Source organism: Malaclemys terrapin, chromosome 1, assembly GCF_027887155.1.
Source record: "Malaclemys terrapin pileata isolate rMalTer1 chromosome 1, rMalTer1.hap1, whole genome shotgun sequence".
In the NCBI taxonomy this organism is placed as follows: Eukaryota; Metazoa; Chordata; order Testudines; family Emydidae; genus Malaclemys; species Malaclemys terrapin.
The window spans coordinates 304,558,141-304,570,893 of NC_071505.1; the positions used below are offsets into that span (position 1 = coordinate 304,558,141).

The 12,753-nt window shown below is 41.0% G+C and overlaps 1 protein-coding gene across 3 annotated transcripts in view; it reads right to left on the reverse strand.

The window, feature by feature from the left end:
* Window positions 1–12,753, reverse strand: part of PDS5B (PDS5 cohesin associated factor B) — a 263,572-nt gene that overhangs the window by 201,119 nt on the left and 49,700 nt on the right. The window lies entirely within an intron of this gene.

A 12,753-nucleotide genomic window follows, 5' to 3' on the forward strand; every position in this document is an offset into this window, starting at 1 on the left:
ACCAAGAACAACTGTTTTCTTGAAATATTTTAAGCCACCAAGACATTCTAACTGAACAGGACCTCCAGAAGTAAAATAAACCGTAATATAACAATCCCTCATACTTAATTATAATTTGACCATTATACTAAAGATGCAGATAATGCTGCCTTTAGTTACCATGCTGATAACTTGATAAATCAAAACAACAACATGCTCCCTAGATCCTATGGGCTTCTAGGCTCTCACAGTAGAGCTCTCTTAAAAGGAACTAAAAGAACAGTTAGAAAAACAGAAGTAAACAAGTTAAAGATGTTGGGTAAAATTTTCCCAAGCGCTTAAGTGATTTAGGAGACTAACTCACTTAGGTACTTTTTGAAAATTTTACTTTTAATTTGCCAGTGATGTGTAAGAAGCTTCTTTTCCCATCCTAGAAGAAATGTGGAAAAACTCTGAAATGTAGAAGCAGCATGGGTAGTAGCAACAGCAGGAGAAGGGAAGAGGACAGGCCTATTGGGAGCTTTCTCCCATGCCCCTGCTCCAAATTTTGGGGCAACAGGCCCAAGGTTCCCATTTAGCCCCCAGGAACATGTTGACTAGAACACTCCAGCAGCACTTCCAGGGAACCACCTATAAGAAGCCCAGGGAAAACAGGAGAGAGGCTACACATCAGCAGACTTTTACAACCTTTAATATCTGCAGGGAGCTGATGCTCATCTTTATTTTTATATTGCCACAGCCCATAAAAGCTCTATTCATGGATCAGAAACCCACTGTGTTAGCTGCTGTACAAAACACTGAACAAAAAAGTCCCTGCCCCCACGGAGTTTACAGTCTAAGCACATGCAAGAGACAACAGGAAGAGTACAAGGAAACAATGAGACATTTGTGACAGACAGTGGTCACAGCACATCAGCAGCCCAACCATCCTCAAGATTTTTGTAGACATTGTTAAAGAGTTTTGAGGAAGGCTTTGAAAGAGAATGAGATAGTGGATGTTTACAGGGACCACCTCCCCAGCATGACAGGCAGCATGGGAAAAAGAAAAAAAGATGCTTGTTTGAAAATTTAACAAGTGGGCAATGGAGACTGACATCATGGGACAACTGGAGGCAGGCATCAACAGCTTGATGCAAATGAGAGATGATAGGTAGGGTGGGGATGATGTGAAGGGCCCTGAAAGTGAAGATGTAATAAACAAGGGGGAGCCACTGGAGGGTGGCAAAGGGAGGGATGACAAGGTCAAAGCAATGGGCTAGGGAAATTATCTTTGCACTGGCACTCTGAACAAGGAAGACTGCCAAACTCCAAGACAAGTATATTGCAGTAATCAAAATGTAAGATGAAAGTGTGGTCAAGTTTTAATATGTGGATGGGTAGGAAGGGCCATATCTTAGAGATGTTATGCAGGAAGTATCAGCAAGATTTAAACATAGCCTGGATATGAGGATCTAGACAGAGGTCCAAGTCAAAGATGAGGCCCAGATTACAGACCTGAGTGACAGGCAGGATTGTGATATTGTCCTCAGTGATTAAAAAAGGAGGTAGTGGGGAGGGCTTGAGGGGTAAGATTGGGAGCTCTGTTTTTAGTCATGTTTAGTTGGAACTGACAGCAAGACATTTATAAGGAGAAGTCAGAGAAAAAGGCTGAGATTTCAGTCTGGACAGAAGGAGACAGGTATGGAGTAGAGAGGAAGATCTATGAGTCATCAGCATATAAATGGTAGCTGAATTTGTGTCTGCAAATCAGATTATCCAGAGAAGGTATAGAGGAAGAAGAAAAGGGGACAAGGACAGAGACATGAGTAGCACCTACAGAAAGCTGGAGATGTATGAGCAGAATCGTCTAAAGGATAACCATTCTCCCCACCACCACTGACAAGTGGTCTATGTGAATACCTATTTTCCTCTCTCCCCCCATACAAGGGTTCCCCAATCTCCACCCCACCAGGGGTTGTGTCCCCCCACTCCCTATCCACCCACTCCAAGGTCCCTCATTCACTCTCCTCCCATGGCAGAGGCTCTGTATGAGCTCATTCCATACCAGTGGCCCCCTCCCATTCTAGTGTCCCTCATTCTCTCCCTCTCCCCCCCATGCCTTGAGCTGTGTGCACACCTCCATCCCCCTCTTACTCTCTCCCCCACCACCATTATTCTTCTGTCTGGCTGTTATGTCATTCAGAATGTCAACATGTTAACTCTATTGACAGGATAAGCAAGGATACTGTTATGCAGAAAGCATTAATGGGTGCCATCAACCAACTGTTTGATCTATACATAATTGTAGAGGGGCTTGAAGCCACTATGGCTCTGTAAATCAGATGGAAGGGGCTCCATTTGTCCCGCATTTTTCTCCTTTGTTTTCCCAAGATCACAAGGGTTCTGGTCAGTGGCCACTGGTGCCTAGTACATTCCATGAAATGTTGAAATTATGGGATGCAGCATTCAAAAGTTAATGCATTACATGTAGAAAAAGGCTGTGGAGTTGAGTGTAAGGCCTTTGTAAGCAGGGCCAAAAATTTTCTATTGTTTGGAACCAGGTTATGCAAGAGCTCACCTCTTTCCCCAGGCCATGCTGTCACACCTGAGATCAAAGAAGCATTCATATTGGAGCCCCCTTGATATAAAGTGAGAATGAGCTGCTGAAAGGTACTCACCACTGGGGTCCTTGACATTGGAATTTGCTCTCCCCACCATTGGTTCGCCAGACCCCAGATGTTAACCTTCTTGGCACACTGAAAAGCTCACCTTGCCGCCCCCCCCCCCCTTGAGTAATAAGCTAAGAGTTGGAGGAGTTTGATGGATATTTGTTTATCGGTCTTATAGAGGTGTTAGGATTCCACAGTTAAGGCTGAGCTGAGTTTTTCACCTAACCAGAGACCACTCACTCTGTATGAAAGACAGTGTGTCCTCCCCAAACTTATAAATTCTAAGAAAATTAAAAAATGCTGTAAGTAAATGTTGGCTGATGAGTTAAAATGGGTCAGTGTCGGACCTTTTAACTTCCCATATAGTTAAAATTCACTGAAACTTTGTGCACATAGGCTACATATGAATTGTTTTAGGCTTAACTGTTTTTTTGTTTTGTTTTTTGCCTTTCTTCATAATAGAAATTTCTTCTTTAGCAGAAACTAAAGAACATTGTTCTACACCAGAGAATTCTACAACAGACTACCCTCTTTAATGGAGGACATCTGCTGCTATTTATCTAAATGGGAATGAGGCCACAGCCTAGGCTACTATAAACAACAATGGCCATTCCCTTCATTCCCCTGCACCTCACAGAGGGCAGTCTAAGGCCTTGGCTACACTGGCGTTGTACAGCGCTGCAACTTGCGCCCCTTCCCCCCCCCCGAGCGAGAGTACAGCGCTGTACAGCACCAGTGTAATCAGAGCCTGCAGCGCTGCACGCTCGCTCACAGCGCTGCATGCTATTCCCCTCGGAGAGGTGGAGTACATACAGCGCTGTGAGAGAGCTCTCGCAGCGCTGGCGACACGACTACACTCGCACTTCACAGTGCTGCCACGGCAGCGCTGGGAAGTCCCGAGTGTAGCCAAAGCCTAAGGGCTTGTCTACACTGGCACTTTACAGCGCTGCAACTTTCTCATTCAGGGGTGTGAAGAAAAAAAAAAAAAAAAAAAAAAAAACACACACACACCCGAGTGCTGCAAGTTTCAGTGCTGTAAAATGACATTGTAGACAGTGCACCAGCGCTGGTAGCTATCCCCCTCATGGAGGTGGGTTTTTTTAGAGTGCTGAGACAGCTCTCTCTCTATCCAAGCCAAGTTAAAGGGTTGCCCCAGCAGCGCTTTAACATTGCCAGTGAAGACGTGCCCTAAAGCCTCAGGCCCACTGAAAACAGACGATATTTTAAAAGAGCAAATCTTTGCGAGTTTCTCTGAGAAAAGATTTTATACATCAGAATCTGCTGACAGATACATTGAAAAAGCAATGGCAAAAGACTACCACTCAATAGGAGGCCAGCAGGGAGGTAAAACAACCAACATGTGCGGACTTAGGGGAATATGGGGTGTCCATCCTGGCTGATTTCCACAGCCAGAGTATACCAGCGAATTGGGCTTTCAACATTAAAATAGGATATGCACCCATATGCACCCATAGCACAACATAAACTCCTATTGATTTTTTTAAAATATAAATTTGAAGAAAAATAATGGTTCAGCCATGACTTGGGTGTATATCTTCCCTCAAATCACCTACCCTACAATCCTAGATTAAAAATCCAATTTAAAGTATGGCATACTTTTACATGTATCAAACACTTGGAATAGGTTCCATTTTTTTCAAGCTCATGAGCTCTTAAACTAGCCTAGAACATTCATCATATACATGGTAAATTAAAAGAATGAGGAGTACTTATGGCACCTTAGAGACTAACAAATTTATTTGGGCATAAGCTTTTGTGGGCTAAAGCCCACTTCATCGGATGCATGCAGTGGAAAATACAGTAGGAAGATTATACATATACATACATACACACATATACATACAGACAACATGAAAAATGGGTGTTGCCATACCAACTCTATGGAGACTAATCAGTTAAGAAGAACAGGAGTGCTTGTGGCACCTTAGAGATTAACAAATTTATTAGAGCATAAGCTTTCGTGGGCTACAACCCACTTCTTCGGATGCATATAGAGTGAAACATATATTGGAGGAGATGTATATACACACACACAGAGAGCATGAACAGGTGGGAGTTGTCTTACCAACTCTGAGAGGCCAATTAAGTAGGAGAAAAAAAACTTTTGAAGTGATAATCAAGATAGCTCAGTACAGACAGTTTGATAAGAAGCAAGTGTGAGAATACTTACAAGGGGAGATAGATTCAATGTTTGTAATGGCTCAGCCATTCCCAGTCCTTATTTAATCCTGAGTTGATTGTGTCTAGTTTGCATATCAATTCCAGCTCAGCAGTCTCTCCTTGGAGTTTGTTTTTGAAGTTTTTCTGTTTTAAGATAGCCACCCGCAGGTCTGTCATAGAATGGTCAGACAGGTTAAAGTGTTCTCCCACTGGTTTTTGAGTATTATGATTCCTGTCAGATTTGTGTTCATTAATTCTTTTGCGTAGAGACTGTCCGGATTGGCCAATGTACATGGCAGAGGGGCATTGCTGGCACATGATGGCATATATGCAGGTGAACGAGCCCCTGATGGTATGGCTGATGTGATTAGGCCCTATGATGATGTCACTTGAATAGGTATGTGGACAGAGTTGGCATCGGGGTTTGTTACAAGGATAGGTTCCTGGGTCAGTGGTTTTGTTCAGTGATGTGTGGTTACTGGTGAGTATTTGCTTTAGTTTGGGGGGTTGTCTGTAAGCGAGGACAGGTCTGTCTCCCAAGATCTGTGAGAGTAAAGGATCATCTCTGATGATGCGCTGGAGAGGTTTTAGTTGGGGGCTGAAGGTGACAGCTAGTGGTGTTCTGTTATTTTCTTTGTTGGCCCTGTCTTGTAGGAGGTGACTTCTGGGTACGCGTCTGGCTCTGTCAATCTGTTTTTTCACTTCAGCAGGTGGGTATTGTAGTTTTAAGAATGCTTGATAGAAATCTTGTAGGTGCTTGTCTCTATCTGAGGGATTAGAGCAAATGCGGTTATATCTTAGAGCTTGGCTGTAGACAATGGATCGTGTGGTGTGTCCTGGATGGAAGCTGGAGGCATGTAGGTAAGTGTAGCGGTCAGTAGGTTTCTGGTATAGGAGGGTATTTATGTGACCATCGCTTATTAGCACAGTAGTGTCCAGGAAATGGACCGCTTATGTGGATTGATCTAGGCTGAGGTTGATGGTGGGATGGAAATTATTGAAATCATGGTGGAATTCCTCAAGGGCTTCTTTTCCATGGGTCCAGATGATGAAGATGTCATCAATGTAGCGCAAGTAGAGTAGGGGCATTAGAACAACGCTTCCTTAGCTCTCGTCCCCTAAGTCAGCCATAAAAATGTTGGCATACTGTGGGGCCATGCAGATACCCATAGCAGTGCCGCTGACTTGAAGGTATATATTGTCCCCAAATGTGAAATAGTTGTGGGTGAGGACAAAGTCACAGAGTTCAGCCACCAGGTTAGCTGTGACATTAATCGGGGATACTGTTCCTGATAGCTTGTAGTCCATCTTTGTGTGGAATATTGGTGTACAGGGCTTCTACGTCCATAGTGGCCAGGATGGTGTTTTCTGAAAGATCACCGATGGATTGTAGTTTCCTCAGGAAGTCAGTGGTGTCTCGAAGACAGCTAGGAGTGCTGGTAGCGTAGGGACTGAGGAGAGAGTCCACATAACCAGACAAGCCTGATGTTAGGGTGCCAATGCCTGAGATGATGGGGCGTCCAGGATTTCCAGGTTTATGGATCTTGAGTAGCAAATAGAATGTCCCTGGTCGGGGTTCTAGGCATGTGTCTGTACAGATTTGTTCCTGTGCTCTCTCAGCGAGTTTTTTTAAGCAGATGGTGTAGTTTCTTTAGGTAATCCTCAGTGGGTTCAGAGGATAATGGCCTGTAGAATGTGGTGTTAGAGAACTGTCTAGCAGCCTCTTGGTCATATTCCAATTTATTCATGATGACGACAGCACCTCCTTTGTCAGCCTTTTTGATAATGATGTCAGGGTTGTTTCTGAGGCTGTAGATGGCGTTGTGTTCAGCATGGCTGAGGTTATGGGGCAAGTGATGTTGCTTTTCCACAATTTCAGCCTTTGCACGTTGACGGAAGCAATCTATGTAGAAATCCAGTCTGTTGTTTCGACCGTCCGGAGGAGTCCACGCAGAATGCTTTTTTTTGTAGTGCTGGTAGGGGGGATTCTGTGGGTTAGAATGCTGTTCAGAGGTATGTTGGAAATATTCTTTGAGTCGGAGACGTCGAAAGTAGGATTCTAGGTCACCGCAGAACTGTATCATGTTCGTGGGTCTGGAGGGACAAAAGGAGGAGCCCCGAGATAGGACAGACTCTTCTGCTGGGCTAAGAGTATAGCTGGAAAGATTAACAATATTGCTGGGTGGGTTAAGGGAACTACTGTTGTGGCTCCTTGTGGCATATAGCAGTTTAGATAGTTTAGTGTCCTTTTTCCTTTGTAGAGAGGCAAAGTTTGTCTTGTAAATGGCTTGTCTAGTTTTTGTAAAGTCTATCCATGAGGAAGTTTGTGTGGAAGGTTGGTTTCTTATAAGAGTATCCAGTTTTGAGAGCTCATTCTTAATCTTTCCCTGTTTGCTGTATAGGATGCTGCTCAGGTGGTTTCGCAGTTTCTTTGAGAGTGTGAGAGTCTCTCAGCATAGTCTGTGTGATATGTAGATTGTAATGGATTTTTTACCTTTAGTCCTTTTGGTATGATGTCCATCTGCTTGGACTATTATCAGGAGGAGAAAAAAAAAAAAAAACTTTTGTAGTGATAATCAGGATGTCCCATTTCAAACAGTTGACAAGAAGGTGTGAGTAAAAGTAGGGGAAAATTAGCATGGGGAATTAGTTTTTACTTTGTGTAATGACCCATCCACTCCCAGTCCTTAGTCAAGCCTAATTTAATGGTGTCCAGTTTGCAAATTAATTCCAGTTCTGCAGTTTCTCCTTGGAGTCTGTTTTTGAAGTTTTTTTGTTGCAGAATTACCTCTTTTAGGTCTGTAATTGAGTGACCAGGGGAGGCTGAAGTGTTCTCCGACTGGTTTTTGAGTGTTACAATTCTTGACATCTGATTTGTGTCCATTTATTCTTTTGCATAGAGACTGTCCGGTTTGGTCAATGTACACAGCAGAGGGGCATTGCTGGCACATGATGGCATTTATTACATTGGTAGATGTGCAGGTGAACAAGCCTCTGATGGTGTGGTTGATGTGATTAGATCCTATGATAGCGTCCCTTGAATAGATAAAAACACTCAGGACAGCAAAGTCAGCCCTAGCAAATTCAACATCAATTTAGATATGAATTACGTTAGGGAGAGGGTGGAAGATAAGTAGAGGGTCCAGACGCTGAGTCTCTTCCCATGCAAGAGAAAGCCAGGTAGCAAAGAGTCCTTGCTGTTTTAAATTGGAGGATATAGGGAACCAGATGTGAGCTTGTGGGTATATGTGGGAAAATTGGTAGGTGTAGGTGAAGTAGCCAAGAGAAGAAGAAGAGAAAAAAAAAATTCTAAGTATAGTACAGACTTTGGGGGAAGAAATGGGAGAGACAGTAAACAGAGGAAAATGAGAAAAAAAACAACAGTGTAGGAGAAGGAAATTATAAAGAAGGAAGAGAGGGAACACACCCAGAACAATGATAATATGAACATAAAAGTGGAGTGAAGCCAGAGAGGATAGAAAATGTGAAAAGAAAGGAGAGTGTAAACTACATTTTTAGTTTATTAAACAGAAGGTGATTAACACTGCTACAATTAAATACAGTACAAAGTACACAATTGTTTTATTCCTTTACTCTGCAGAAGTGCAGCAGAGCAGGTATTTTTCCACTTAAACTAGCAGACTGAATCATTGTGGCTAGTTGATATGAAAAAGTTCAATTCCTGGTGATGAACACTTTAGTAATACTTGTAACAGTTTTCTTTGAAAGCTAAATTATGAATTGGTCCAAATGGCATACATGCAAGTGTCATAGCATTTCACTCTACTTCTGTGTGAAGAAAATTACATTTAAACCCACATTTAATGCAAAATTATGGTTATCTACAGGGGGCTGGATTGAATACAACTCATTGCCATTAACAGAAACATCAGGTAGTAATGACTGTCCCTGTCAAAGTTGGACAGATTACAATTGGTAATTTGAAAGTTAATGGTTCTGTAAATAATTGCAAAGACCCGAGAGTCATCCAATTATGTTAAAAAAACTCACATGTCTATTTTAAAATAGCCAAGTTACCAAAAGGTAAAAAGTGCCTTACACATACACTATTTTTATTAAGATTTTTAGAATATTGTTCCTTGCTCTGACACATGTATGAGAATAGAACACCGATTCTGCTGTGTGCTTAAGTGTAAATATAACATGGACTGTGGGTCACATTACTAAATACTGACATGTTAGATTTAATGGATTAGTAAGCACTGGTCAAGTGAAAATAATTCTCTAAGTTATATCTCAAGTCAGTGATCCATGCCTTACAGACAGGTCTTAACACACAATTCAGTCAGATGCAGTTTATTATTTCTGTTTGGATGGCAGTTTACTTGGCTCAACATTCTTCACTTTAGTAAGTTTAAGACAGACCCATCACATGGTGCTTCAATTGTGATTGATATTGTGGCGATATTAAAATAGGAACATCTCCTAATATATACGAAGCCAACTAATGAGAGCACTTTTCAAAGATCCAATACATATTTCACTGTAACATAAACGCTGAAGACAAATGAAGCTCTCCTCCCTTCTGCTATTCTTGTATGAAACTGTCCCAAGAGATAAAAGAAACTTTGAAACTTCAAAGTAACAATGATCAATTTTACATTTTATGCAAGTTTATCTTTCTATTTCTGTTGGCTGACTTTAAATCACGTATTTAAAATCCAAAATCCAAAAAACTACCAATACAAAAAATTCACTCTATTTAAAAAAAAAAAAAAGAAAACACCACTGTATTTTTACCACTATTCCACGTAAGATGTTTATAACGCATGGTATGGTTACCACTAAACATTTTAGAGGTTTATAAAGGAGAGTAATTTTAAGGGCTTGTCTACAAAGGGATATGATTTGTAAAGCGCTCTAATGTGCTGCGCTCACTGCCTCATGCAGACCCTGATTTAGCACTCTAAAGGTACCTAGTTCATGTTCTTCAGTTAATAGTAAATTACTTGCAATGAATTTCCTATATGAAGCACATACAACCTTCTTTCTAACACTTACACTTCATCTTTACAACACAGATTACTCAAACAGAACAGGGTGTGCAGTAGACAACACTCTTGCCAAGTGTTCTCTGCTGTCTGTAAGTCAATAGCATATGCCATGGAAGTCTTCCCTCTTCAAAGCAAGCACTCTTAGGGACAGTGCTGGCTCCAGCTTTTTGGCCTCCCCAAGCGGCGGAAAAAAAACCAAAAAAACTAACAACCCGATCGAGCTGCCGCCGAAGAGGAAAACGGCAAGTGAAGGACCTGCCGCCAAATTGCCGCTGATCTGGAGCGAGCTGATTGAGCTGCTGCCGCCGAACCAGACGTGCCACCCCGACAACGGACGCACTGCCGCCCCTTACTATTGGCCACCCCAGACACCTGCTTCTTTGCTGGTGCCTGGAACCGGCCCTGCTTAGGGAGATGGCGGATACAGTTTAGAAGAGAAGTCTTAAGAAAAACTGCCATACATTAGGGTTGGGCATTTGACCAGTCCAAAAATGACTGGTCAACTGACTGGTCATATATTGTCAATGTAAAAAACAGTCAAATATTTTAAAGCATTAATTTATTAGAACAGTAACAAAAAAGAGTAAGACTTTATGGTCGCCAAAGGCGGCACACGAGCTGATTTTCAGTGGCACTCACACTGCCCAATCCTGGCCACCGATCTGGGGGGCTCAGCATTTTAATTTAATTTTAAATGAAGCTTCTTAAACATTTTAAAACCCTTATTTACTTGACATACAACAATAGTTTAGTTATATATTCTAGACTTATAGAAAGAGACCTTCTAAAAACGTTAAAATGTATGACTGGCACGCGAAACCTTAAATTAGAGTGAATAAATTAAGACTCGGCACACTACTTCTGAAAGGTTGCCTACCCCGATTTAGATCAAGAGAAGATTTTAGTTTCATTTCTGCTAGATGAATTTCACTTTCAGATTTGATTTGGAGTGTTGTAGAACCCCTATTTTACGAACTAATTGGGGACTACAAAAGATATGGTGCTTAAGTTGCAGTATGGTCACTGCATCTTTTTTGTCTGGTCTTTTGGAGTATTGGAAATTGCTTTGCAATGGCGTTTGAAGACACGAACATGATGGCATGTCAATTTGTTTTTCATCAACATCACCTGCATTATGTGATTCTCTCTCTCTGACACACACACACACACACACACACACACACCCCAATCATCAGGAAAAATGGTTTATATAGCTGGTCATATATAAAATAGTTTTTGTAAAAATCAGGATTCTATTGTAGTTCAAAACAAAGGGTTTTTACACACATTTCTTTTGGTTTACCAATCCACCACGAACAGTTCATTGAATTGGTGACTGAAAAACTACAGAAATTCTCTTCCTTCTCCCCTTCCCCAAAATCATGTGGAACTATAAATCTCCCCATAAAAATAAAATTACTTGCTCTCTTATTTACCGTAATAATTTGAGCAATCTGTCTATGTATAATTTATTAATTCTGTTTTAGGTTGTGTTCTCCATATATTTAAGCCCTTATGACTAGATGGCAGTCAGCTCACTAGACAGAGCATTGGACCAAGACACCAGAGACCTAGGTTCAATTCCTGGCTCTGACAATGGTCTACTGGGTGACCGTGGGCAAGTCACTTCCTTCCCTGCACCTCTCTTTCCCAATTTGTAAAATGGGTATAATGATATTGACCACCTTTGTAAAGCACTCCAAGATCTACTGATGAAAACTGCTGTACAAGAGCTAGGTTTTATCATCTGCACCATATCCCTGCCTGAGTGGTGCACCTGACTGACTGTCTCTGAATAGGATGGTTGTTAAAGACCATCAAAACCTAAACCTGAATAGATTTTGCCTAAACAAATGGAAAGGCTGAAACCTAAAAGAATCAGTTAAACCCAGCTTGTTTGCAGGGAAGGAGAAGAGCACTAGAACTTCTCCAGGATTGGAATAAAGACTGAGGTACAGCCCTTTAAAAACAGAGGCTGAGAACCAGAACGGATAAAAAACAGTAATTTTTTCTTTAAGTTAAAATCCAGATTTAATTTTAAACAGTTATTTTAAAAAAATGGTAATTGACAGTGTACGTTAAGGCCTAAACTTGTTAAAATCATTTAAATTAAATACAAAAAATAGAAAGCAGTACGTTTGCTGCCAAGTTTTAAAGTTAAATCACTGAAAATGTGGAAGTCATTGGCCAATCACCTGTAACCAGAGTTAGCTGAACTGCTATATGAGCTTTTGATAGCAGCTTCTTCTGCAGGTGCAGAAAGAGTATTTTCTTAATTTCAGTATATGCAACTACTTCAACTCAATGATTAATTAATGCAAAGTTAAACTGGGAGTTGAAAAAAAGCAGGGAAGTTTTTTCCATTTCTAATCTATGAATACAAACTATGTGCAAAGGGATGTGACCTACTAGTTCTAAAATACTGAAAGATATGGTCATCAGAAATCAGTTCCATTAACCAGTAAATACTTCCTTTAAATAAACTACTAAATACTTCCTTTTATAAATGCAAAACATGTTTTGATAAACGTTTTCTTATGCAGCAAGCACATTTAAGGTAGTTTTATTTAATTAAAAAAACTAAACGCTGTTCTGGTGAATTGAACTGAATTTCCATCCATATTTGGCACAATTTGACACAAATCATCTAGTAAGTAAGAAATGCATCATTTATTTTCTAACATCATGACAAATATAACAGTTAATCTGAAAAAATGCAAATTAAACTGAAGGAAGCAGACTGCATAGGTCAGAGATGATTTCGGAGGAGAAGGTCTGAGCTGAAGGAGTGTGCTCCAACAGAGGGGATTTGGAACCCTGAAAGGATACTGACCCAAATCCCAAAAAATGCTCAAGAGTGATGAGGAAACTGACGCAGAAATGCTGTACAAGAGTTTCTTACTTTGCATTCATCTTTACATCTCTTGTGC